This window comes from Amblyomma maculatum, chromosome 10, assembly GCF_055883805.1.
Source record: "Amblyomma maculatum isolate TAMU_Amacu chromosome 10, ASM5588380v1, whole genome shotgun sequence".
Classification (NCBI taxonomy): Eukaryota; Metazoa; Arthropoda; class Arachnida; order Ixodida; family Ixodidae; genus Amblyomma; species Amblyomma maculatum.
In genome coordinates, this window is record NC_139353.1 from 90,028,356 (window position 1) to 90,046,473 (window position 18,118).

Consider the following 18,118-nt stretch of genomic DNA (forward strand, 5'->3'; position numbering starts at 1 on the left):
ATATATCGCGCGAGACAGCGCAGATGAATTGAATGCCCGGGTGGTACCCCTGACTCGCGTGAAACTAAGTTGTTTATGCCATTGCCGAGATATTGGTGAAGGAGTAGTGAGTCGAAGGGGACACGGGAGGGTACAGTAGACATATTATGAAGTAAGCAAAGAAGAGAGACTAAACGGCGAGTTCATAATGATTCAAGGTTAAGGTCACGTTTTATTTCTGTTATGCTTGCGCTGCGGTCATAATTTCTGGATATCAATCTTGCATCATGATTCTGAATAACTTCAATCATGCTTGTTAAGTACTGGTAATGACGGCTCCAAACAGAAGGCGCGAACTCGAGTTGCGGGCTCAAAAGGTTCAGGTAGGCCAATGTTCGGATGTTAGAAGGTGATTTTCGTAGATTCCTAGATATCGTAGATATCCTAGTGTTTTAGAAGCCTTAGCACAGACGGCTGTAATGTGAGAAGACCAGTTTAGGTTTGCTGAAATATGAGAGCATAGGTATTTCTATGTTAAGGCATGGCTAATAGTAGTGTTGTTAAGTTGGTAATGAAAGCAAGTAATATGCGGCTTACTGCTGAATGAAATTATTTGACACAGATATATTTAGACTCATCTGCCACTTGTTGGGCTATTGTGTATTCATGTGAAGGTCCCTGTGAAGTGCGAGGTGGTCATCTGGAGTAACGATGGGGCGGTACAAACTGCAGTCATGTGCAAAGCGTCTGATGCTCGATGACAAGTTACGATGCGAATCATTGATACAGATTAAAAAAAGTAAGGGGCCGAGAACCCTGCCTTGTGGTACGCCTGATGTGACATGAGAAAGCGATGGTGAATTGTTGTTGACAACTGTGAATCGTTGGCGAAGGGACAAGAAGTTGCGCAGCCATGATAAAGTCCATGAATTTAATCGTAGAGCAGAAAGTTCAGATATCAGATGACAGCTACACGACCAAATGCTTTCGAAAAATCAATCAATCAGTTTGAAGGTTCGCAACCATATTAAAATGCAGATCTTTAGTAAAATCAAGTCATTGCCTTTTACATGAAAAACGTTTTCTAAAACCGTGCTGAGTGACGCAGAAAATGTTATTAAACTCCAAATAGCAGCACACGTTAGAAGCAATTATATGTTCAAGTAGCTTGCAGCATATACAATTTAGTGAAATTGAACGATAATTATCAGGCAAGTTTCTAGATCCGGTTTAATGAATTGGAGTAGCCTTTGTAATCTTCCAGTAAGCTGGTAGCTGCCTTGCAGAGAGTGACTGCTGGAAGATTTCACGAAGAAATCTGCTAGCATTGAAAAGAATATTTTTCAAACATTTTGCATTTATGTTATCTGTACCTTAAGACGTTGAAGGTTTAATATTTGTAATGAGCTGAGCACTGCCTTCGGTGGTGATACTTTTGGGCTCCATACAACTGTAAACTAGTTCTTCTCAAAAGGAACGCTAGAATGATCTTCCTTCGTGAATATGAATGAGAACAATTTATTAAATGCGGATGAGCATTTTATGTCGGTAAGAGTGCTATGATCGCCGTGTAACAATATATTAGGGCTGCAATCAGGAGGTATTGCTCTCCAGAATTTCTTAGGGCCTTGTTTTAGGCAGGGAAGGTAAGTGGATGGAATAATATGTATCTTTAGAGGCATATTTGAAGATTAGAATTGTTTGGGACACTCACTGCATTTTTATTTAGCAGATGGATTAGACGTGCCATTTGTATTTTCATAAGAGCGCTTTTGCATTCCGTAGTTTTAGAAGAGACTTAGTAAACCACGGGTTATTTTTCTTGTACGATATGGAAATGGGGGAACGTACTTTTTTCTAATTCGGAAATTGTATCCTTGAAAAGCAACCAGTGCCTTCAGCAGGTCGTGAGCAAAGCGAAGGAAGAAACTTATGTTCCCAGAAAAAGCCTAGCTCCTTAATAAGGTCGTCATTGTTTCCTTTATTGTAATCTCAGATTTATTTTTTTGTTGTTGTGACACCTGGATAGGATGAGAGAATTTTAATTTCAAATTGCAAGAGGTTATGATCGCTATCAAAGTATGATACCAACCTTACCGCGTTAGGAGTATTGGTGAGGACAAGGTCAAAAGTATTGGAACCCTGGAATATCTGCCGGTGAGCGTGACTCTCATCTTTGCCAGACAGCTGCAGGTGACAGTCCATAGGTAATTTAATTTTTCGTTCTAGCGTGGTAAGAACCTTGTACTTAATTATTATAAGTACTCAGGATGAAGCACCAAAGCAAAATGCATGAGGTTAGAAGAATTCAATCTGGCGATCCGTATCTTTGTGTAACAGGCCTCTGCTCGGTGCAAATTACAGCCGTATATTCGGCGACATAATGTCTAGCGTGGCAATGCGTCTCATCACACAACAAATGGATTGCTTCGGTCTACATGCTGTACAATCAGCGAGGTGATGAACATCTGTAGTCTATAGAAAACCGAACGTTTTCAAATTTGCACCACTATTTAACTCTCCTCTCGAGCTAGCGAAGAATACTCTCGGTAACTACAGCACGATCATCAGTGAAACAACAGCGGGATTCAGATATTCCTGAGAAGAACTGCATTTTGTTCTTGTTCTGAGGAGGAGGGGCTTCAAAATTTCTCTGTACTTTTCTTTCATGAGCTGTGCACACTTGCGTGTAGTCCATAGGCCTAAATGAGAAAGACTGGGTACAGGAAAGAAACCATTAGGTTTGCTTTTGAAACGGCCTCCTGCAGACAACTCATTATATCAGTGCCTTCATGGAAGTGTTCACTTTTCATTGCACCATTGACGGCATTATCATCCAAGTATACGCGAAACTATTCACGCAAGCAGGAATAGTGTCCATATATTGCAGGGCTTTGCTTAACTTGAGGACAACGCAGAGTGCTATGGAACAAAAATAGTAGGTGTACCGGTAAGAGATAGGAACCAATCAGAGTTGTGCAGAGAAACAACTCCAGGTATTAATAGGCTTGTGGAAATCGAGAAGAAATGGGCTTGGGAACGACATTTAGTGCGTACAGAGGATACCCGATGGTTGCTTAGGGAAACAAATGGGATTCCAGTGGAAGAAAGCGTAGCAGGGGGCGTCAGAAATTTAGGTGGGCGGATGAGGTTAAGAAGTTCGCAGGGGTCAAATGGATGCAGCTAGCAAAGAACCGGGTTCATTGGAGGAGTATGGGGGGGGGGGGGGGGGCTTCGCGCTGCAGTTGGATAGTCCGCCTGATGATGCTGATGACGACTGCAGAAAAATCGATGGGAAAGGTAATAGGGGATGCAAACGTTTTGCCGTGCAGAGACCATTGATTGATATGAATGCACATATGGCATGTCATTGTCCAAGTACGCTGTAAAATTTTGTAGAAACGGCCTCTGTGAAGTGTCACCAGTGGCAGCTCTTTTTCAGAGTGAAGTACTCAATAGGTGGTCAGGGAACATCTGTTTAAGGTGTGAGGGTCGTAAGCCTGAATGGAGACCTCTGTTTTTTACGAGCGATAACCGCCGGCGTTGCTTTATTTTTCCTCCTTTTGTTCTGGCACACACTAACTTGTACACCGCGCCCCGCCACGCTAATGCAGTGCTTTCTTATCTTTAAGGGCAAGACAAATTAAATGAATAAAGCACGACTGGTCTGTCAACTACCACATTTTGTTCTAGTTCTTGGGAGCTAGAACTGCACGCATCTCCGACAGAACTATCTCACAAAATGACAAGAGCACTTTTCGCCGCCTCAGGAGTGTAAAACACACGTCTGGCTCGAGAATAACGTGATCTTCCTTACTGATGGAGCATAGAATGTGTTTTTGAACATATTGGCGTTTTGTTTCTCAAAAGGCTACTAACAGATGATATAGAGGCTAATTCATTGATGTCACAATCCTAGATAACTAATAAAATGAACCAGTTTCTTACAAGCAAACTGGAATCGGCTCCACACAGAAATATTCGCTGAAGCTTGGCTAACAAGGTAGGCGCTGCGGCAGTGACAAGAACTTTCCCCGATCGCAGCACCCTCTCTCTCAACAATGTTCAAAAACTCATAATCTCCTTCCATAGCTACAGCGGCTTAAACGAAACGGCCAAAGTAATTGGCTTGTCTTCGCGATAGTTGATAACGCAACTCCGGTGAGGAGGTCCTTGGCACAAAGTCAGCGGCGATGTTATTACAAGTGCACAATTTTCCATTGACACATAACGAAGACAAATGGGCCTCTATTAAATGTGTGTTTCTCTTGAGGGCATTTTATATCTCGCTGTGCAAGATTTTTGATATGGTCAGTCTTGTAGCGCTATCGAAATGTGGAGCTTTTGAAACAAGTAACCGCGGCTTGCTTGTCAGTACATCGAAAAGAATGAGCTACGATTCGACTTGAAATCTTCGTCTTCTAGTCGTCTAAGAGAGTCACCATGCGTCCTCAAAAAATGGGAGGCGTCGATTGTTGGCTTGGTAATGAAGAGCTTACTCGGCGCGAAGAGCCAAGTGCCTCCCTTTAGTAGGTATTACCTATTTGAAGAAACTCGGTTGCAGATTGAGTCCCGGGCACGTACAAAAACTTGTGCACAAAGCATTGTTTTCAACAGCAGGGCAGTTAACGTGTCGCGAGTTGGATGTCGAAGAAGAAGCCGATGTGACAGGCTAATTATGATCTGAGCCAGGGCTTGTACAGAATGTCCATCCTGTCGCTAGTCTCATTAGTTATGTGCAGAACTGCGAATTTATCTTAGAAAATCTGGCCACGTATGAAACCAATTGTGGTGTCCGATGAGCTATGATAATTTGGCGTCACCGTTTTTTATTTAGTTATTTCATTATACTGAAGGCTAATAGTTTGTTCATGCAGGCCAAAATCTGTGGCCTATCACCGCGGCTTGTTTCGACAGCATCAATGCTCAGATGCTGTCTTAGTTAGGCTCATCATATTGACTTAGGTGCAGCACATGGTTCTTCAACAAAGAGTAGGGTCAATAACCTTTAATGGCATTCGGGATTTTTGACTCAGGATGACCAATAGCAGATTTCTCAAACACATTGGCATTTACCTTAGTCAATCTAATGGATGATTGTGGCTTCGATTTCGTCGTCGCTATTGTTGGATCGGCTTAAGGAAGGTTGTTACGGGTTAATTAAGAAATAAGATTAGAAGATCAAAGGTCAGGAAAGATTCAGAGGTGCAGTTCGACGCAAGCAAGAGCAGTGTTGTTGTCTTTTATCAAACCACATGTGGCACATACCCTTCAGGGAGGGGTGGGGGAAAGTAGTGGTGTTCTAGCGCACAATGCGAGCACATGAGACATACGCTTCGGCGCCGTTTTAAGGTGTCCATTGTGGGCCACCACGCCGGATAAAATGCGTTGAAATGCATAAGCATGGTTAGGAAAGCTTGTTTCTATGCGGGTGACGCAGCTAGAGCTCCTTGATAAATTTGCATAAGCGCCGCAACCTAGACAGCTGGGGCCTCGCTGCAGTCGCTCGCTTGCCCGCCTTTTCCCGTTGCAATATCATAAACCTGGTAACGAAGCTGTCAACGTATGATCAAAAGAACTCTTCATTCATACCTTACAATTCACATCCATAATCACAGTGTGTGCTAGGTTGCAGTTATTTAGACAGCGTTGGATGTTTCCTTGTAGAGGCAGAAAAGACTTGACGAATGGCTTAATCGTCACGGATGTGATAGCCACTGCACTAGCTGAGACTCAGATATAGCCTTGTGAATGTTGAGCTTTCCTTAGCTCTAACCAGCCTGCCCTACGACAGCAACAACGTAGGCAAGCTGGCGTGTTATCATAATCATCATCAACAGCCTGACTACACCCACTGTAGGGCAAAAGCCTTTCTCATTTTCGAAATTACCCAGTCAAGTTTTGTTTGATCAAAGCCAATTTCATTATTTCATCAGCGCACATTAAGTTCTGGCGCCTGGTTGAATGCCTACTATTCTCACTAAATCCTTTAGTCACCCTTACAGACATCCGGTTATGCCGACTTTGTATTACAAGACCTTCTTATTCTTGTCTATTTTCGCTAGAATTCTGCTAAATTGCACTTAATGACATTCCTACTCGTCAAACCTCCTGCATAAATGTTACATGTATCATTTTTGTTTCCATAGCACTAGGCAGCCGTGAATTTCAATCCCTCCTCTCTACGCCGGAGTGGAGTATTGGCAATTTCATGTATATGAACGTGATAGAGTTAAAGGCTCCCTTAACCGAAACTATGGCGCCGGCGTTGGGATTATGAGAGAACATTCACTAATATGGCACTGGCAGGCGGTAGCAGGCCGCAGACATGACCAACCCACTGGGTCAACGTAGGGCTGCCTGATGTTACTCTGTCAGGAACACCCAATTAGGGACTATCGTTTCAAATGCTATGATTGTTATCATTAGAACGAAAAACAAAGAGATGCGAAAGAAAAGACTGGACACACAAAGTACAAAAAAGTGCAATGGGTATATTAACAATTAACAACTGGATTACAATTACACTTCTTCGGTTCGCACACGCACGTTCGCACACAGGTTTCAAGCCTCCGCTCTCCGTGGTGACGCACCGCTCACTCCTTTGCACATTTCTTCACGCGCTCGCTCTCATTGTCAACACACCGCGCACTCCTGCACAGTGTTCCATGATTGCACTCTCTCGCACCAAAAACATGGACGCTGTGTTCGCGGCGCACTAGGCCCTTTCCAAAAGAAAACACCACAACCAAAACAAGGTAAACACGGACGGCACGACGTCAGCTACCGCGCGCCGACTCATCGGAGGCACGCTGCAGGTGAGAGTTCGCAATTTACATGTTCCTAGGCGCCTTCACAGGACGATCACGTGTGGTTCAAGGTTCACACATATGCCGCCCACGCGGGAATTTCCGGCACATTAAGTCCGCCGCTAACATGCTAATATCAGCATGCGTCCCGCCAGCTTCCTTGCATTCAGACCAAGCAGGGACGGTCATACGGCTCCGTCAAAGCGGTTCATATGTGGCTATCGCGTCATAACCTAGAAGCGAATCTTCAGTGACCCCTTCAATTTACTCGGCAACTCTAACGTTAGTAAAAAAAAGGCCTACAAGACAAACACGAAAATGACACAGAGCACGGGCAAGGCTTTTAGCATCTATCCTATGGCTACTAAACGCTGCGAACAGCCGCAAGCCTGAACAAAATGCAAATCATTTTTACGAGCATCACGGAAGACCTATGTCGATCCCTCTCTTCTAATGGAACTTTTACTTCGGCTCCACGTCATCCAGCTATGCTGGACTTTTGAGGCCCTGAAGACGTTTCGAAGAAATGTGGAGTTTGAACGGCTGACCATCGTAGTGGCCAGCGTCGTAAAGATTCTTTTCTCATCTCTCTTGCCTCTTTCCAAGATTTTAAAAATGGGTTGTTACGAAGAACCAATCTCGACCGAATCTATGGCTGTCTTAAAAATAATGCAGCCCCTGTTGTAGGGTCTGCGCGTGCAAGGGCTTAAACACCCGGATCTACATAAATAAACATTACTTCAACTTCGCTGACAGCCTCTACGCTGCTATTCTTCTCTAACGTTCCCCCTAAGTCACCCAGTCAAAAAAAATCAATGGGTCCAATTGGGAAGACCAGTCAGATTGAATTGGTTCTGCCAATGCCAAATGGTTTGTCCAATGGGTGCTGTCCAACCCAACTGGTTTCTTCACTCCCAATTGGGACACCCATTGGTTTCATGACTCCCAGTTGGGAATGAAGAAACCAATTGGGCGTCCCAATTGGGACTGAAGAAACCAACGGGGGGATTGAATAAACCCATTGGGCTAATGGGAAGCCCAATGGGTTACTTCAATCCCAATTGGGATTCCCTCGCTCCCAATTGGGACGACCATTTGAAACGAATTGGGCTTCCAACTGGGCTTCCCATTGGTTCTAATTGGTCCTAAGCAAACATTCCAAATTGGGAAAGTCAAGTCATCCTTGACTGAGATGTGCACAGATATACATACCTGTATAAAGAGACAAGAGTGAAAAATTTCAGTTCTTATAAAAAGTATATGCCACTTAATCTTATTGATTATATCATGTTCACTGTAACTGCAGGCATAATTAAATAAGTTAACTCTGAATAACAAAGATATGTGTCACTGGTCCCAGCAGCACTGTTCAAAGAATGGAGTATATAAGTCTGCAACCTGTGGATATATACATTGAATCTGTGTTAGTTCCATGTGTGTAATGCTTGCTTGTCTCCCATGATTTCTGTAAAAAATAGTAATTTCATTCCACTTGTCTAAAATCGGCTCCCCTATAACTTCTAGACAGAAAACATTGAAATTGCATCTCCATTCTTTTTTTTTTTTCTTCAGCTATGTGAGTTCAAACCATTTGGGCTCAATGGGTATACCATTTGAGCTCAATTGGGAAACCATTTGGTCTTCATGGGTGACCAATTATTCCCAATTGGGAGCACCAATTCATATGAAATGGTCAGGCCCAATGGGTGGCGAAAACACAATTGGTTTTTGACCAATTCATTTCAATTGGGAAATTCCCAATTGGACCCATTGAATTTTTTTGACTGGGCAGGGATTGAGTTCCAAACTTCCGCCTCTCTCCTACGCCTCCTCTAGCATGAACAGGCTTTGTATTAACGTAATTTATTAAAGGCTATATCATTTAGCGGCTATTACCCTGATTCTTTTTATACTGATCAGAGTAACTTTCTCTCTCGCATTAGCACGCCAGTCACCACTGCCCATCTATTTCTGGTCTGTCGTCACTCTTGACACGCTAGAGCTCCTTGGCGCGTATGATTTGCTGCCATGTTTATGATTTACTCTCAGTGTGGTATCGCGGTTAACATTCCGCTCCGCGATATCTATGGACCTTGTTCTGCTACCTGCCGCTACCGCCATTCACAACACCCAAAGCCTTAACTCACTCGTGAAATATCTGTCCTGATAATCCTACCCTAAAGGGATTTTGCTTAATGACTCAATACACAGCCATTCTGTTGCCACTGACTGGAGTGCTGTACCGCAACCTTCACTTCGTTTCCGCCATTCTACTTGGAAATAGCGCTGCTCATTGTAACCCTACTGAAAAAACTGTATGTGAGCTGTACAAGAAAGTGTGAGAGTGAATGAGAATGTATAAGAATATATGAGTTCTTGGGAGATTAAACGTGAATTTATGAGAGCACGTAGAGCCACTGTGCAGGAACGCAAGAGATTGTACAAGTTCTTGTGAGTTTGAATGAGCCCATGAGCGAGCTCACAGAAGCACGCACAGCCACTGTGCAAGATTGAATGAGAATGAGCTGGTAACGTATTTGTGCGAGCTTGTAGAAGCACATGGAGCCAGTGCGTGAACAGATGCTCTAAGAGAGCATGCAAACTATGTGGCCATGTACATGCTTGCATGCTAAAAATTTAGTCGTTGAGACTGTGTAGATCCTTCCAATATGAAAGAGGTCAAAGTTAGAGCTTTCATCTAATGATTACTTCATGATAATTTGCGACAGGTACACTTTTTCATATTTCACAATTTTGGTCTTGGCTTACAGCACATTTTCAACATTAGTAGAAAAGTGCTTGCTTCCTTTCATTATGCAGAAATCTTTATATGACAACATGCATGCTGAGCAACAACAGCTCGACATATCGAGCTCACTGTAAAACAATGTCAAAAGCGAGATACTTCAACTAGATCTAATAGCATCATTTGCTTCTCTTTCAACCATTCGTTTCTGAAAGTTGGACGCAGCCATAGATGCACGACAAAGGCTGTGTGCACAACATTGATGTGTTGCCTGCCAAGTACATGACGGTCAAACTGGCGATCAAAATCTCCCTTACATTGTGTTTTGCATATGAATGGAGGCAACGCACTATAACTGCACACTTTTACCACCATCAGGCATCACAAGTTTGTATGAAGAACTGGCTTGGGGTTTCATCTGTAGAAGGAAAAGTAAATGTGATAGCAGAAATGTGAAAGTTAACTCCAGTACTGAACTTCACGAGCTCATATTCACTTGTAATGACCACAGAAATACAATTCTCAAATGACTGAACAGCACTAACAGATGGGATGGGAGAGAAGATGACAATTCTGCTTCTTTATCTCCCTTACTGTTTTAGAGCACTGTTCACTCAATCGACTCATTATAACCAACCAGCCTGACTCTCTTTTTCAGCACAAGGATAGACTGAGCAAAACAGCTCCTACAGCCTTTTGAGTTTTGACTTGCATATCTACACCTATATACGCCATTTTTAAGTTTCCTGAGACTATAGCAAACATTTGCTGAACTGCACTACTTTGAATTGAAGCTTTCTGCTGCGTAATGACACTTGCAAATGTTGTCCGTCTCATTGTCAAATAAAAAGAAAAAATGAAAGGATTGAATCGGTGATCTTAGACTAATGAAGAGATACACAAATTCCAGTACTTTATGAGAGGTGATACCAACAGTATGTATTGCATTTTGAAGCTATGCACACTATGCACATATATGCTGAATCATCATATTGCAAGGAAATGTCTTTTAGATGGCATATTTTTCAGTGTCACTGTAGGCTGCGTCACGCGACATGCATTGAGGAAAGCTGTACGTGTAACTCCCCGAATATATGTTGTGCAGTTTCCACCAGCAGTGCATAATCATTATGCTGCGTGGAAAGAGCAGCTTGGTTGCTTTAGCTTCTTTACTGTATGCTGTAGGCCACAGAGATAAGTTGAAATATTTTTATGGTCAGTTTCTTAATTGAAGTAAAGAGCATGCAAACACCCCACACTGCCTTCACTTGAAGCTTGACCGGTAAGCTATTTCTGCATATCGCATATCTTTCCTGACTGAGAATTCAGGCTTTCACCCAACTGTCCTTGCTTTTGCTATAAGCTACAGGCATTAAAAAATTTCGTCACCATTTCAGAATTAGACACTGATGTAGTGAGGCACATATCACACAAGAAATGATCGCTCTCAGGTGACCAGTTTGAAGTGACAGCCATAGATGTGGCGCCCATAAAGGAACAGCGGGCGAGCCGAATTGGGCTCGCCCACTGTTCTTTATGAGCGAGCACAATTCAGCATCTTCTGTTTCCAAACAACTCCCTTGATCTGTAAAACGCCGTATAGTCTTCCAATATTAACAAACAAACAATTGCCACTGTAACTGTTTATGAACAGGAGTTTTCGCAAGGAACTTGGCAATGAATTTGGGCCAAAGCAACGATTCGCCGAACCACAGACCGCGCTCAACCTAACGTCCATGACAAGCAAAGCACGCAGTTAGTTTGTCCAGCATCGAGAGAAAAGCGAAACTCACGGTGGTCTTTCGCTAGCACTGCTACATTTCTGAATGTACAAACTACAGGCGCGCATACGCGACAAACATGCAGCGTTAGCGCGTAGACGCCCGACATCGTGCTTGCCACTATTCGGCGAGCAGCAAAATTAAGGCGACTTCCGAAACCGAAACAAGTCGAACCAGACGAGGCAGCCGAAGCGGATCGAAGTGCTAGCCGTAGCCATTATGAGTTGGTGGCGTCGCCATAGAGAAAGAGATTGGTAAAGAGCGGTCACTCGGCGAAAACTGGCCCCTGGAAATGACGCGCGACTTTTTGCGCTGCCGCCGATTGATGGATGGCGGCACCAACGTGCGCATGCGCGGACGCGCGCGCGACGGCACTCGCTGCAGCGGTAGCCCGCCGGAGCAGACGACAAGAAGTTGTCAAAGGGCGCGGTTGTGTGCTCGTGCCTCGCCGCGCTTGTGCGGCACAGACCTCTCGTGGACTGCTGCGCAGAACGACAGCGGTTGGAAACGACGGCAAGGTGAGCAACGTTTTTTGCTTAACTACGCTGCATTTCGAACAGTTTACGCTGACCATGTCGGCCGGTGCCAATAAGTTTCGCACCTCGTGAACAGGCGCGCCGGCTGTTCAGGCGCAGTTCATTACGCCGTAACTCTGGCAGTTCCCAACCACGGCGAGGTGTAATATGTTGTGTTCCCGGGAAGCAGCTTCATTTCGAACAGTTTAGCTCGTCACGCTTAACAAAGTGGCATGTGAAGGCACCAAGGCACGCCGTTGCGCCAAAATGGCGTGTTCGCCGGCCGGTGCGGCCATGCTGACGCAGTTTGCCGAACGGTTATAGTTTTGCTAAGTGTCGCGTTTAGCAGAGCAACGGTAATGTGAGAAACGTTTCATTCTTGACTTTCTTGTTAAACTGCGCAGTATTTCAGGCAGTGTATGTCAGTGCGGCGGTCTGCGCTTCACAAAGACGCACGTGAAGGGGCAGACAACAGGCATGACAAGGCGCTCGCCAATATGGCTCGCCGGCCGCGATGACATGTGACCTGGCGTGAGGTTTTGCGAACGGCTTGTTTTGCATGGTGTCGCGTTTAACAGGGCAACCGCAAGGTGAAAAATGTTTCATTCCTGTAAAACTGCGAGGCATTTCGGGCAGTTTAGCTCAGCGCGGTCGTATGAAAGGCAAGTCAACATGAAGTGCTCGCCGGCCGCGGTGAGGCCAGGCCGCGGTTTTGCGAACGGCTACTTTTGCGTGGTGTCGCGTTACATTTAACGGGACAACGTTAAAGTGAAAAATGTTTTATGCGGCAAGCTTCATTGCTTCAGCTGTTCAGTGCTCTTGAGGAATATTGTTAGATTAGTGGCTGTTATTTCACGCTCTGTAGAAATGCATTTTCAGATAGGTTAGGTTAGCCTGCATTTCCTGACATCTACGTTGCAAGAGTAGCTTTTGTATCAATTTTACGAATGACAGCGTTTCTGTTCTGGACCAAAACTGCTGCTAACTAAGTTTTCAGTACCCACCCACATGCACAGATGTGTGCGCGGTGCAGTGGCCTTACATTTCATTGCAACCTTCTGCATCATGTTCATTCCTTTTCCAACAGCACTGCATGGACCCACGGACTGCAGCCGAAGCACGGCAGATGCGACGAGTGAATGGTGTGGCCTTCCCTCAAGCGTCAGTACTCCTCTCTGCCCGGAACAATACAAGTTACCCTTGCTAAGGTAGCCACTACTGGGACTGTGTAGTTTATGTATAATGCCCGTTTTGTTAAATATCATTTGCAATAATTCGGAAATCAAAGTTATGCTATTTTTTTACTCTACCCAAGTGCTGTTTTTCACCTTGTGTATTTTTATTTTTCATTATTGTGCACATCGCCTAATGTGTGTCAAGTATTGTCAATGCATCCGTCTACATCTGTTGCATCTCGTGTTTTATATGCAGCAAAATAAATTCATTTCACAAAGCACTTGGCGTCTTTTCTGCAATACTGTTTTGCAAAGGCTGTGGCGCAGCTTCGTTGAGGCCAGTTTAGAGAACTGGGAATCTATTTTTCCTGTTGTTATGCATGCTGAAAATAAATAGAAACACTAGCAGAATATTTAAAACCAAAATAATGCGCCAAAAGGGGCAGGGAAGGGCGCAGCGCATGGCTAGCATTCAAATCGCGCGCCTTTCAGCAAGACCGGAAGTAGTTGCCGCCGGCCGCTTGGTGCACTACAGTCAAATGGGCCGCTGGGCCCTATGGGAGTGTCCGCTCTTTACCAATCTCTTTCTCTATGGCGTCGCGCCTTTTTCTCTTGTGTGCTGCTGGTGGCCTTGCTGCTAGCGGCTTCATTCTTTCGAGATATACGAGGCACAGAGCGCAACAAAATAGCTCGTGCGATGTGCAGAAGCGTGGTAAGGTTGTGTGCATACCTGTGCAAAAAGTGTGCTCGCGTGCCCGACAGGTAGTGCGTTTCTTTTGTGCGCTCTCACTGCAAACACTACGCTGACGACGGGACTATTGGAGGGCGGCCACCACCCGGCATACATTTGACATTTCGGAGGTAAGTTAATTTCCATCTTCCCTGTATACATTCTCCTAAAAACTTTGCGCAGAACTGATGATGCATGCAATACAGCGCTAGTTCGTAAACATCAAGACGCGCATGTCGTTATAACATACGGTAGTTTGCTTTTGACGAGGGAAGGGTGAATGCGTTTGCAGTACCTTGGAAAAGAGGCAGTTAGTTCCAGGGGCTGCACGCTCAGAGTAGAATATGCCGTACAAATCATCACTCGCAATACCATTGCGGGGTGCACGATGCTGGCGCCTACTGCAATTCAGCCTTCTGCAAGAATTTAGAATGGGCCAGTTCCAAGTGCCTCGACCCCAGCCTTATGTTGCGCAGCAGTTGAAGATCCGGCGCTTGTGCAGTTGCAACTACACGGATTGAATAAACGGTAAAACCTACCTGCGTTACAACAGGGCTAGATCATTATTATATGTTCCATAAATATTGCGGATTATGAGATATGGAACCGGCGAACATGCGACGGCAGTATGATTCAGCAGCAACCGTACTTAAACTCCATTGTCGAGCCTTGGGTAGTAGAAGGGGGAAAAAAAATCTTTGAGCTATTTTGAATTTTTTCACCTGTATTGGGCTTGACATTTTCTTTTTCATACTTTGGTCGTGACTGAAGTAATCCCCAAAAACTACTAAGCGCATATTAATGACAGACACCAAACTCACCTTCAGTCCAGAAATGTCAGTAAGGTGTAGAGGTAATTATGCATTCAACAGTACCAATAGTATTGATTTTCTTGTTTAATTATTTACAAATGAAGCGAAAAAAATTCTGACTTAGGGCTGAGATGCCCCATTGGAATCTTCTCTAATATGAAATGTGAATCAAAATGTGTGCAGTTTTTCCGTACTCAGTATACCACTGATTCATCAAAGATGTGGGAATATGAAATTCAGGCAGGTTTCAAAATGAGTGTATGCAGAGTTCCAAGCAAAACAAGCCTTTGCTTCTTAAAGTATCATTCAGTTGTGGTGTTTTTGTTTAAATTTATGCATGTTTTGTAGAAGCAACGGTAGATGTTGATAGGGAATTAGTGTTGTGTCTGAATCTAGATTATGAATGGCTACCACATTTATGAATTTCTTGGTTGCCACATGCACTTCCAGACATTGTTTGAACAGTCACATCACATTCTGCATTTGGCTTCTTTTTACTTCTTTGCATGGAAGTGTTTCCACTTTAGAGTGTGTTGCCTTTCACAATTCATAATTGATCGGGTGAGCATGTTTTGGCATGATGAAAGGTTTGGAAGTTCGAGAGCATTGGCCCTTCATGATGCACAAGGGGCAGACTGCTTACTGCACTGGTACCACTATCTTCCTAGATTCCTAGATATCACTCATATTTCTATACAGAATACATGTTTTCAGAAATCCATATTTCTGGTCCGACTCTGCGCATTCTTCAGTTGACATAATGGGAGCTAGGGACGAACTTTTGCATTTCTTGGTGCACTGCTCCTCTTTCGTTTAAAGAGCCGTCACATTTTGTGTAACCTGAGTTGGGGTGCAAACACTGCATGTTTATAGGGTGGTGAGGGAGCAAACTTGGTGTCACTGTGAAGGCCATGAACAATATGCTGATGATAGGCTGCCTTTAGGCTGACTGGCTTGCATTTCTCGGTGTGTTTTGTATGTGCGAAGGTTCCATAAGCTGCCACATATATTGCTTTGATTTGATGTTGAGGTGACTGGCATGATTAAAAAGTCAATGTGATGATCGAAGTCTTAGAACATTCAGAACATGCTAGAATTGTACTCCTGGCTTAAGTTGCAGACATTGTTTGCTGGTTATACCTTTGAGAGGAAATCTAGTAGATGAAGCTATGGGCAGAGTGCCTGCTTGGTATTCCAAACTAACCACCCAAACGTGACTGTTTACTGGAAACAGATTGTTCAAGCTTCCAGCCTTCCACTTGTTTACTCGTACATTGCAGTGAAGCGCATTTACGCCTTGGCATATGGCAGGATCAGGGGCTCGTTCATCGCCACTGTACTAGGTTAGACTGGAAATGCCTTTTGCCATTGCCGTGAAATAGTGTTTAAAAGAAGGTTCGGTGACAGAAATACTGTTTGCTCTCTTAGTAAGTAAAGAAGAGTTAGCATAACATTTCTTACGAGTTACATTACCTGGCATCTCTAGATGGGCGTTGTGCCTGCTATGGGCACTGAATTCTTGGTGTGAGATCAGAGGTTCCTGCAGAATCGCAGACTTTTATAATGCTACTTAAATTATGAGCAGATAGAGGTGATAGATGACAAGACTTTACTAATGGTCAATTTCAATCACAGGGTTTAGTGACTTACAGAACATTATTTTCTGCTCTTTTTGGAGTAACTGTATTCCAAATGCAGATCCAGAACGAAGGTCCCATCTTCCCAATGCAGATGGGGAGCGATTGCTGAGTCAAGATCAATCCCTGGAGCAGTGGATTGCTCTGCCGAAATCAACAGAACCGGCCAGAAGTTTGCTTGAGTATTTGTTCAGCTGCACCTTCCATTTCCAGTAGCATGCTCTGCTGTGCTGACTGTGCCCTCTGTGCTCCATAATAGATGATCATTACTTGCCGCTTCTATGAATGCAAATTGCTGTCATGAACTAGTGCTTACTCTTGAGGACAGCAAGTCTAAGAGCAGTAGTATTATGCAATAATCTTTTTTAAAGACCTCAGCTCGGAGTGTGACTAGAAGACTTTGTGCAGAAACCATCTTTATGTGCTATTCATGATCTTAAAGTCATTCCTGAACTCTGAAACAGTGAAAATTGTGAACTGCGACTTCCTTTTATTTGAGAATAGTGCCAAAGAAATTTTACCCTGTTTGCCCGCACTCTGCTATACGAAAGAATGGCATAAACTGTTGATGTCAATGCCATCCCAAGAAGCAGCAGGAGAAATGCAGACCTATTACAGTTTAAAAACAGCTGGCACGTGTAGACGAAGCACGGGCTAGTACACAGAATAACGGGCAATTCTTCTGTCAGTTCATGGGCACCACCTACTTGCGCTGGCACGAGTTCCAAACGCAATCGGGACACAATCTGTACCGGATGCAGGTGCTCTTTTGCGGAGCAAGCAGACCACTTCACTTCTGGGATTGTAATTCACTGTATGTGCAGAGAAAAAGCAGGTGAACGTGTCTTTGCTGGCATATGTCGCATTGCCTGCTGTCATCCCTTTTACTTTCAATATGTGCTAGTGACAGGAATGCTCATAGCACAAGTAGAGTGAAGACACTGATCTGCGCCATTATGGAAATGCCGAGATGTTAGCATGGGCAAACATCTCTTTGCATCACCGCGAAGGTTGCTAAGGCTCAGTTCCATGTACGAGCAAGCTAGTACAATGCGGGCATATGTCAGACAGCTCTATAGCTATGGGCCTACAGCAACTGCTGCCATACCTTTAATGAGAACTCTTGACTACAAAGGAAATATTTTACAAAAAGCAAAGTAAATGATAAGAATGACTTTTTTTTTTCATTTAACAAAGCTGGTGGTCACAGTTAAGAACTCATGCCACGACTGTTAATATGCCTCAATTGCCCCATTTGTAAAGCAAGCATATTGAAATTCCCGAATGAGCATGGTTGCAGTTGTGAGCAGCTCTGTTAGATGTGTGTCCATAAGGGTGGCTTATTGTTTCATTGTTCAAAAGAATTCTAAACAATAGGTGGTTTGGAACTTAAAGGAGAAAGTACAGAGAAGCTGGCTGTAGAGGCAGAAATACTGCAAATGGTGGGTGGTGGACAGGTGCCAAGCTGTCGTGATCTGCACTTTGCAAGGAGCCTCGTGCTACTCATTAGCCGCAGCTTGGCCATACCCAGCTTATATAAGCTTGGCTTGTACAAAACATGCCTGCAAATGTAACCCTCTTCAAGGCTGCCTGCACCCTACTGTGGTGGCTTCAGTGTTTAGGGCATTTGACTAGTGAGCTGGGTGACGCGGGCTCGGTCCGAGCTGGGGTGGTTACATTTTGGTGGTAGCAAAAACCCTAAGTCCCCATGTGCTGTATAGTGTCAGTGCACATTGAAGAAGTGTAGATATTCAAAATTATCCAGAGCTACCTACTATTGCTGACCCTCATTGTCTAAGTTTCTTTGGCATGTTGAACCCTATCATCAAATCAAGGCTGCCTACTGTTAGCGTTAGTCGAGACCTTCGTAATGCCACAAAGTCTGCCCCTCACCACTCTCCGAAATTTCGTTGTTTGCGACTCAACGCAGGTTA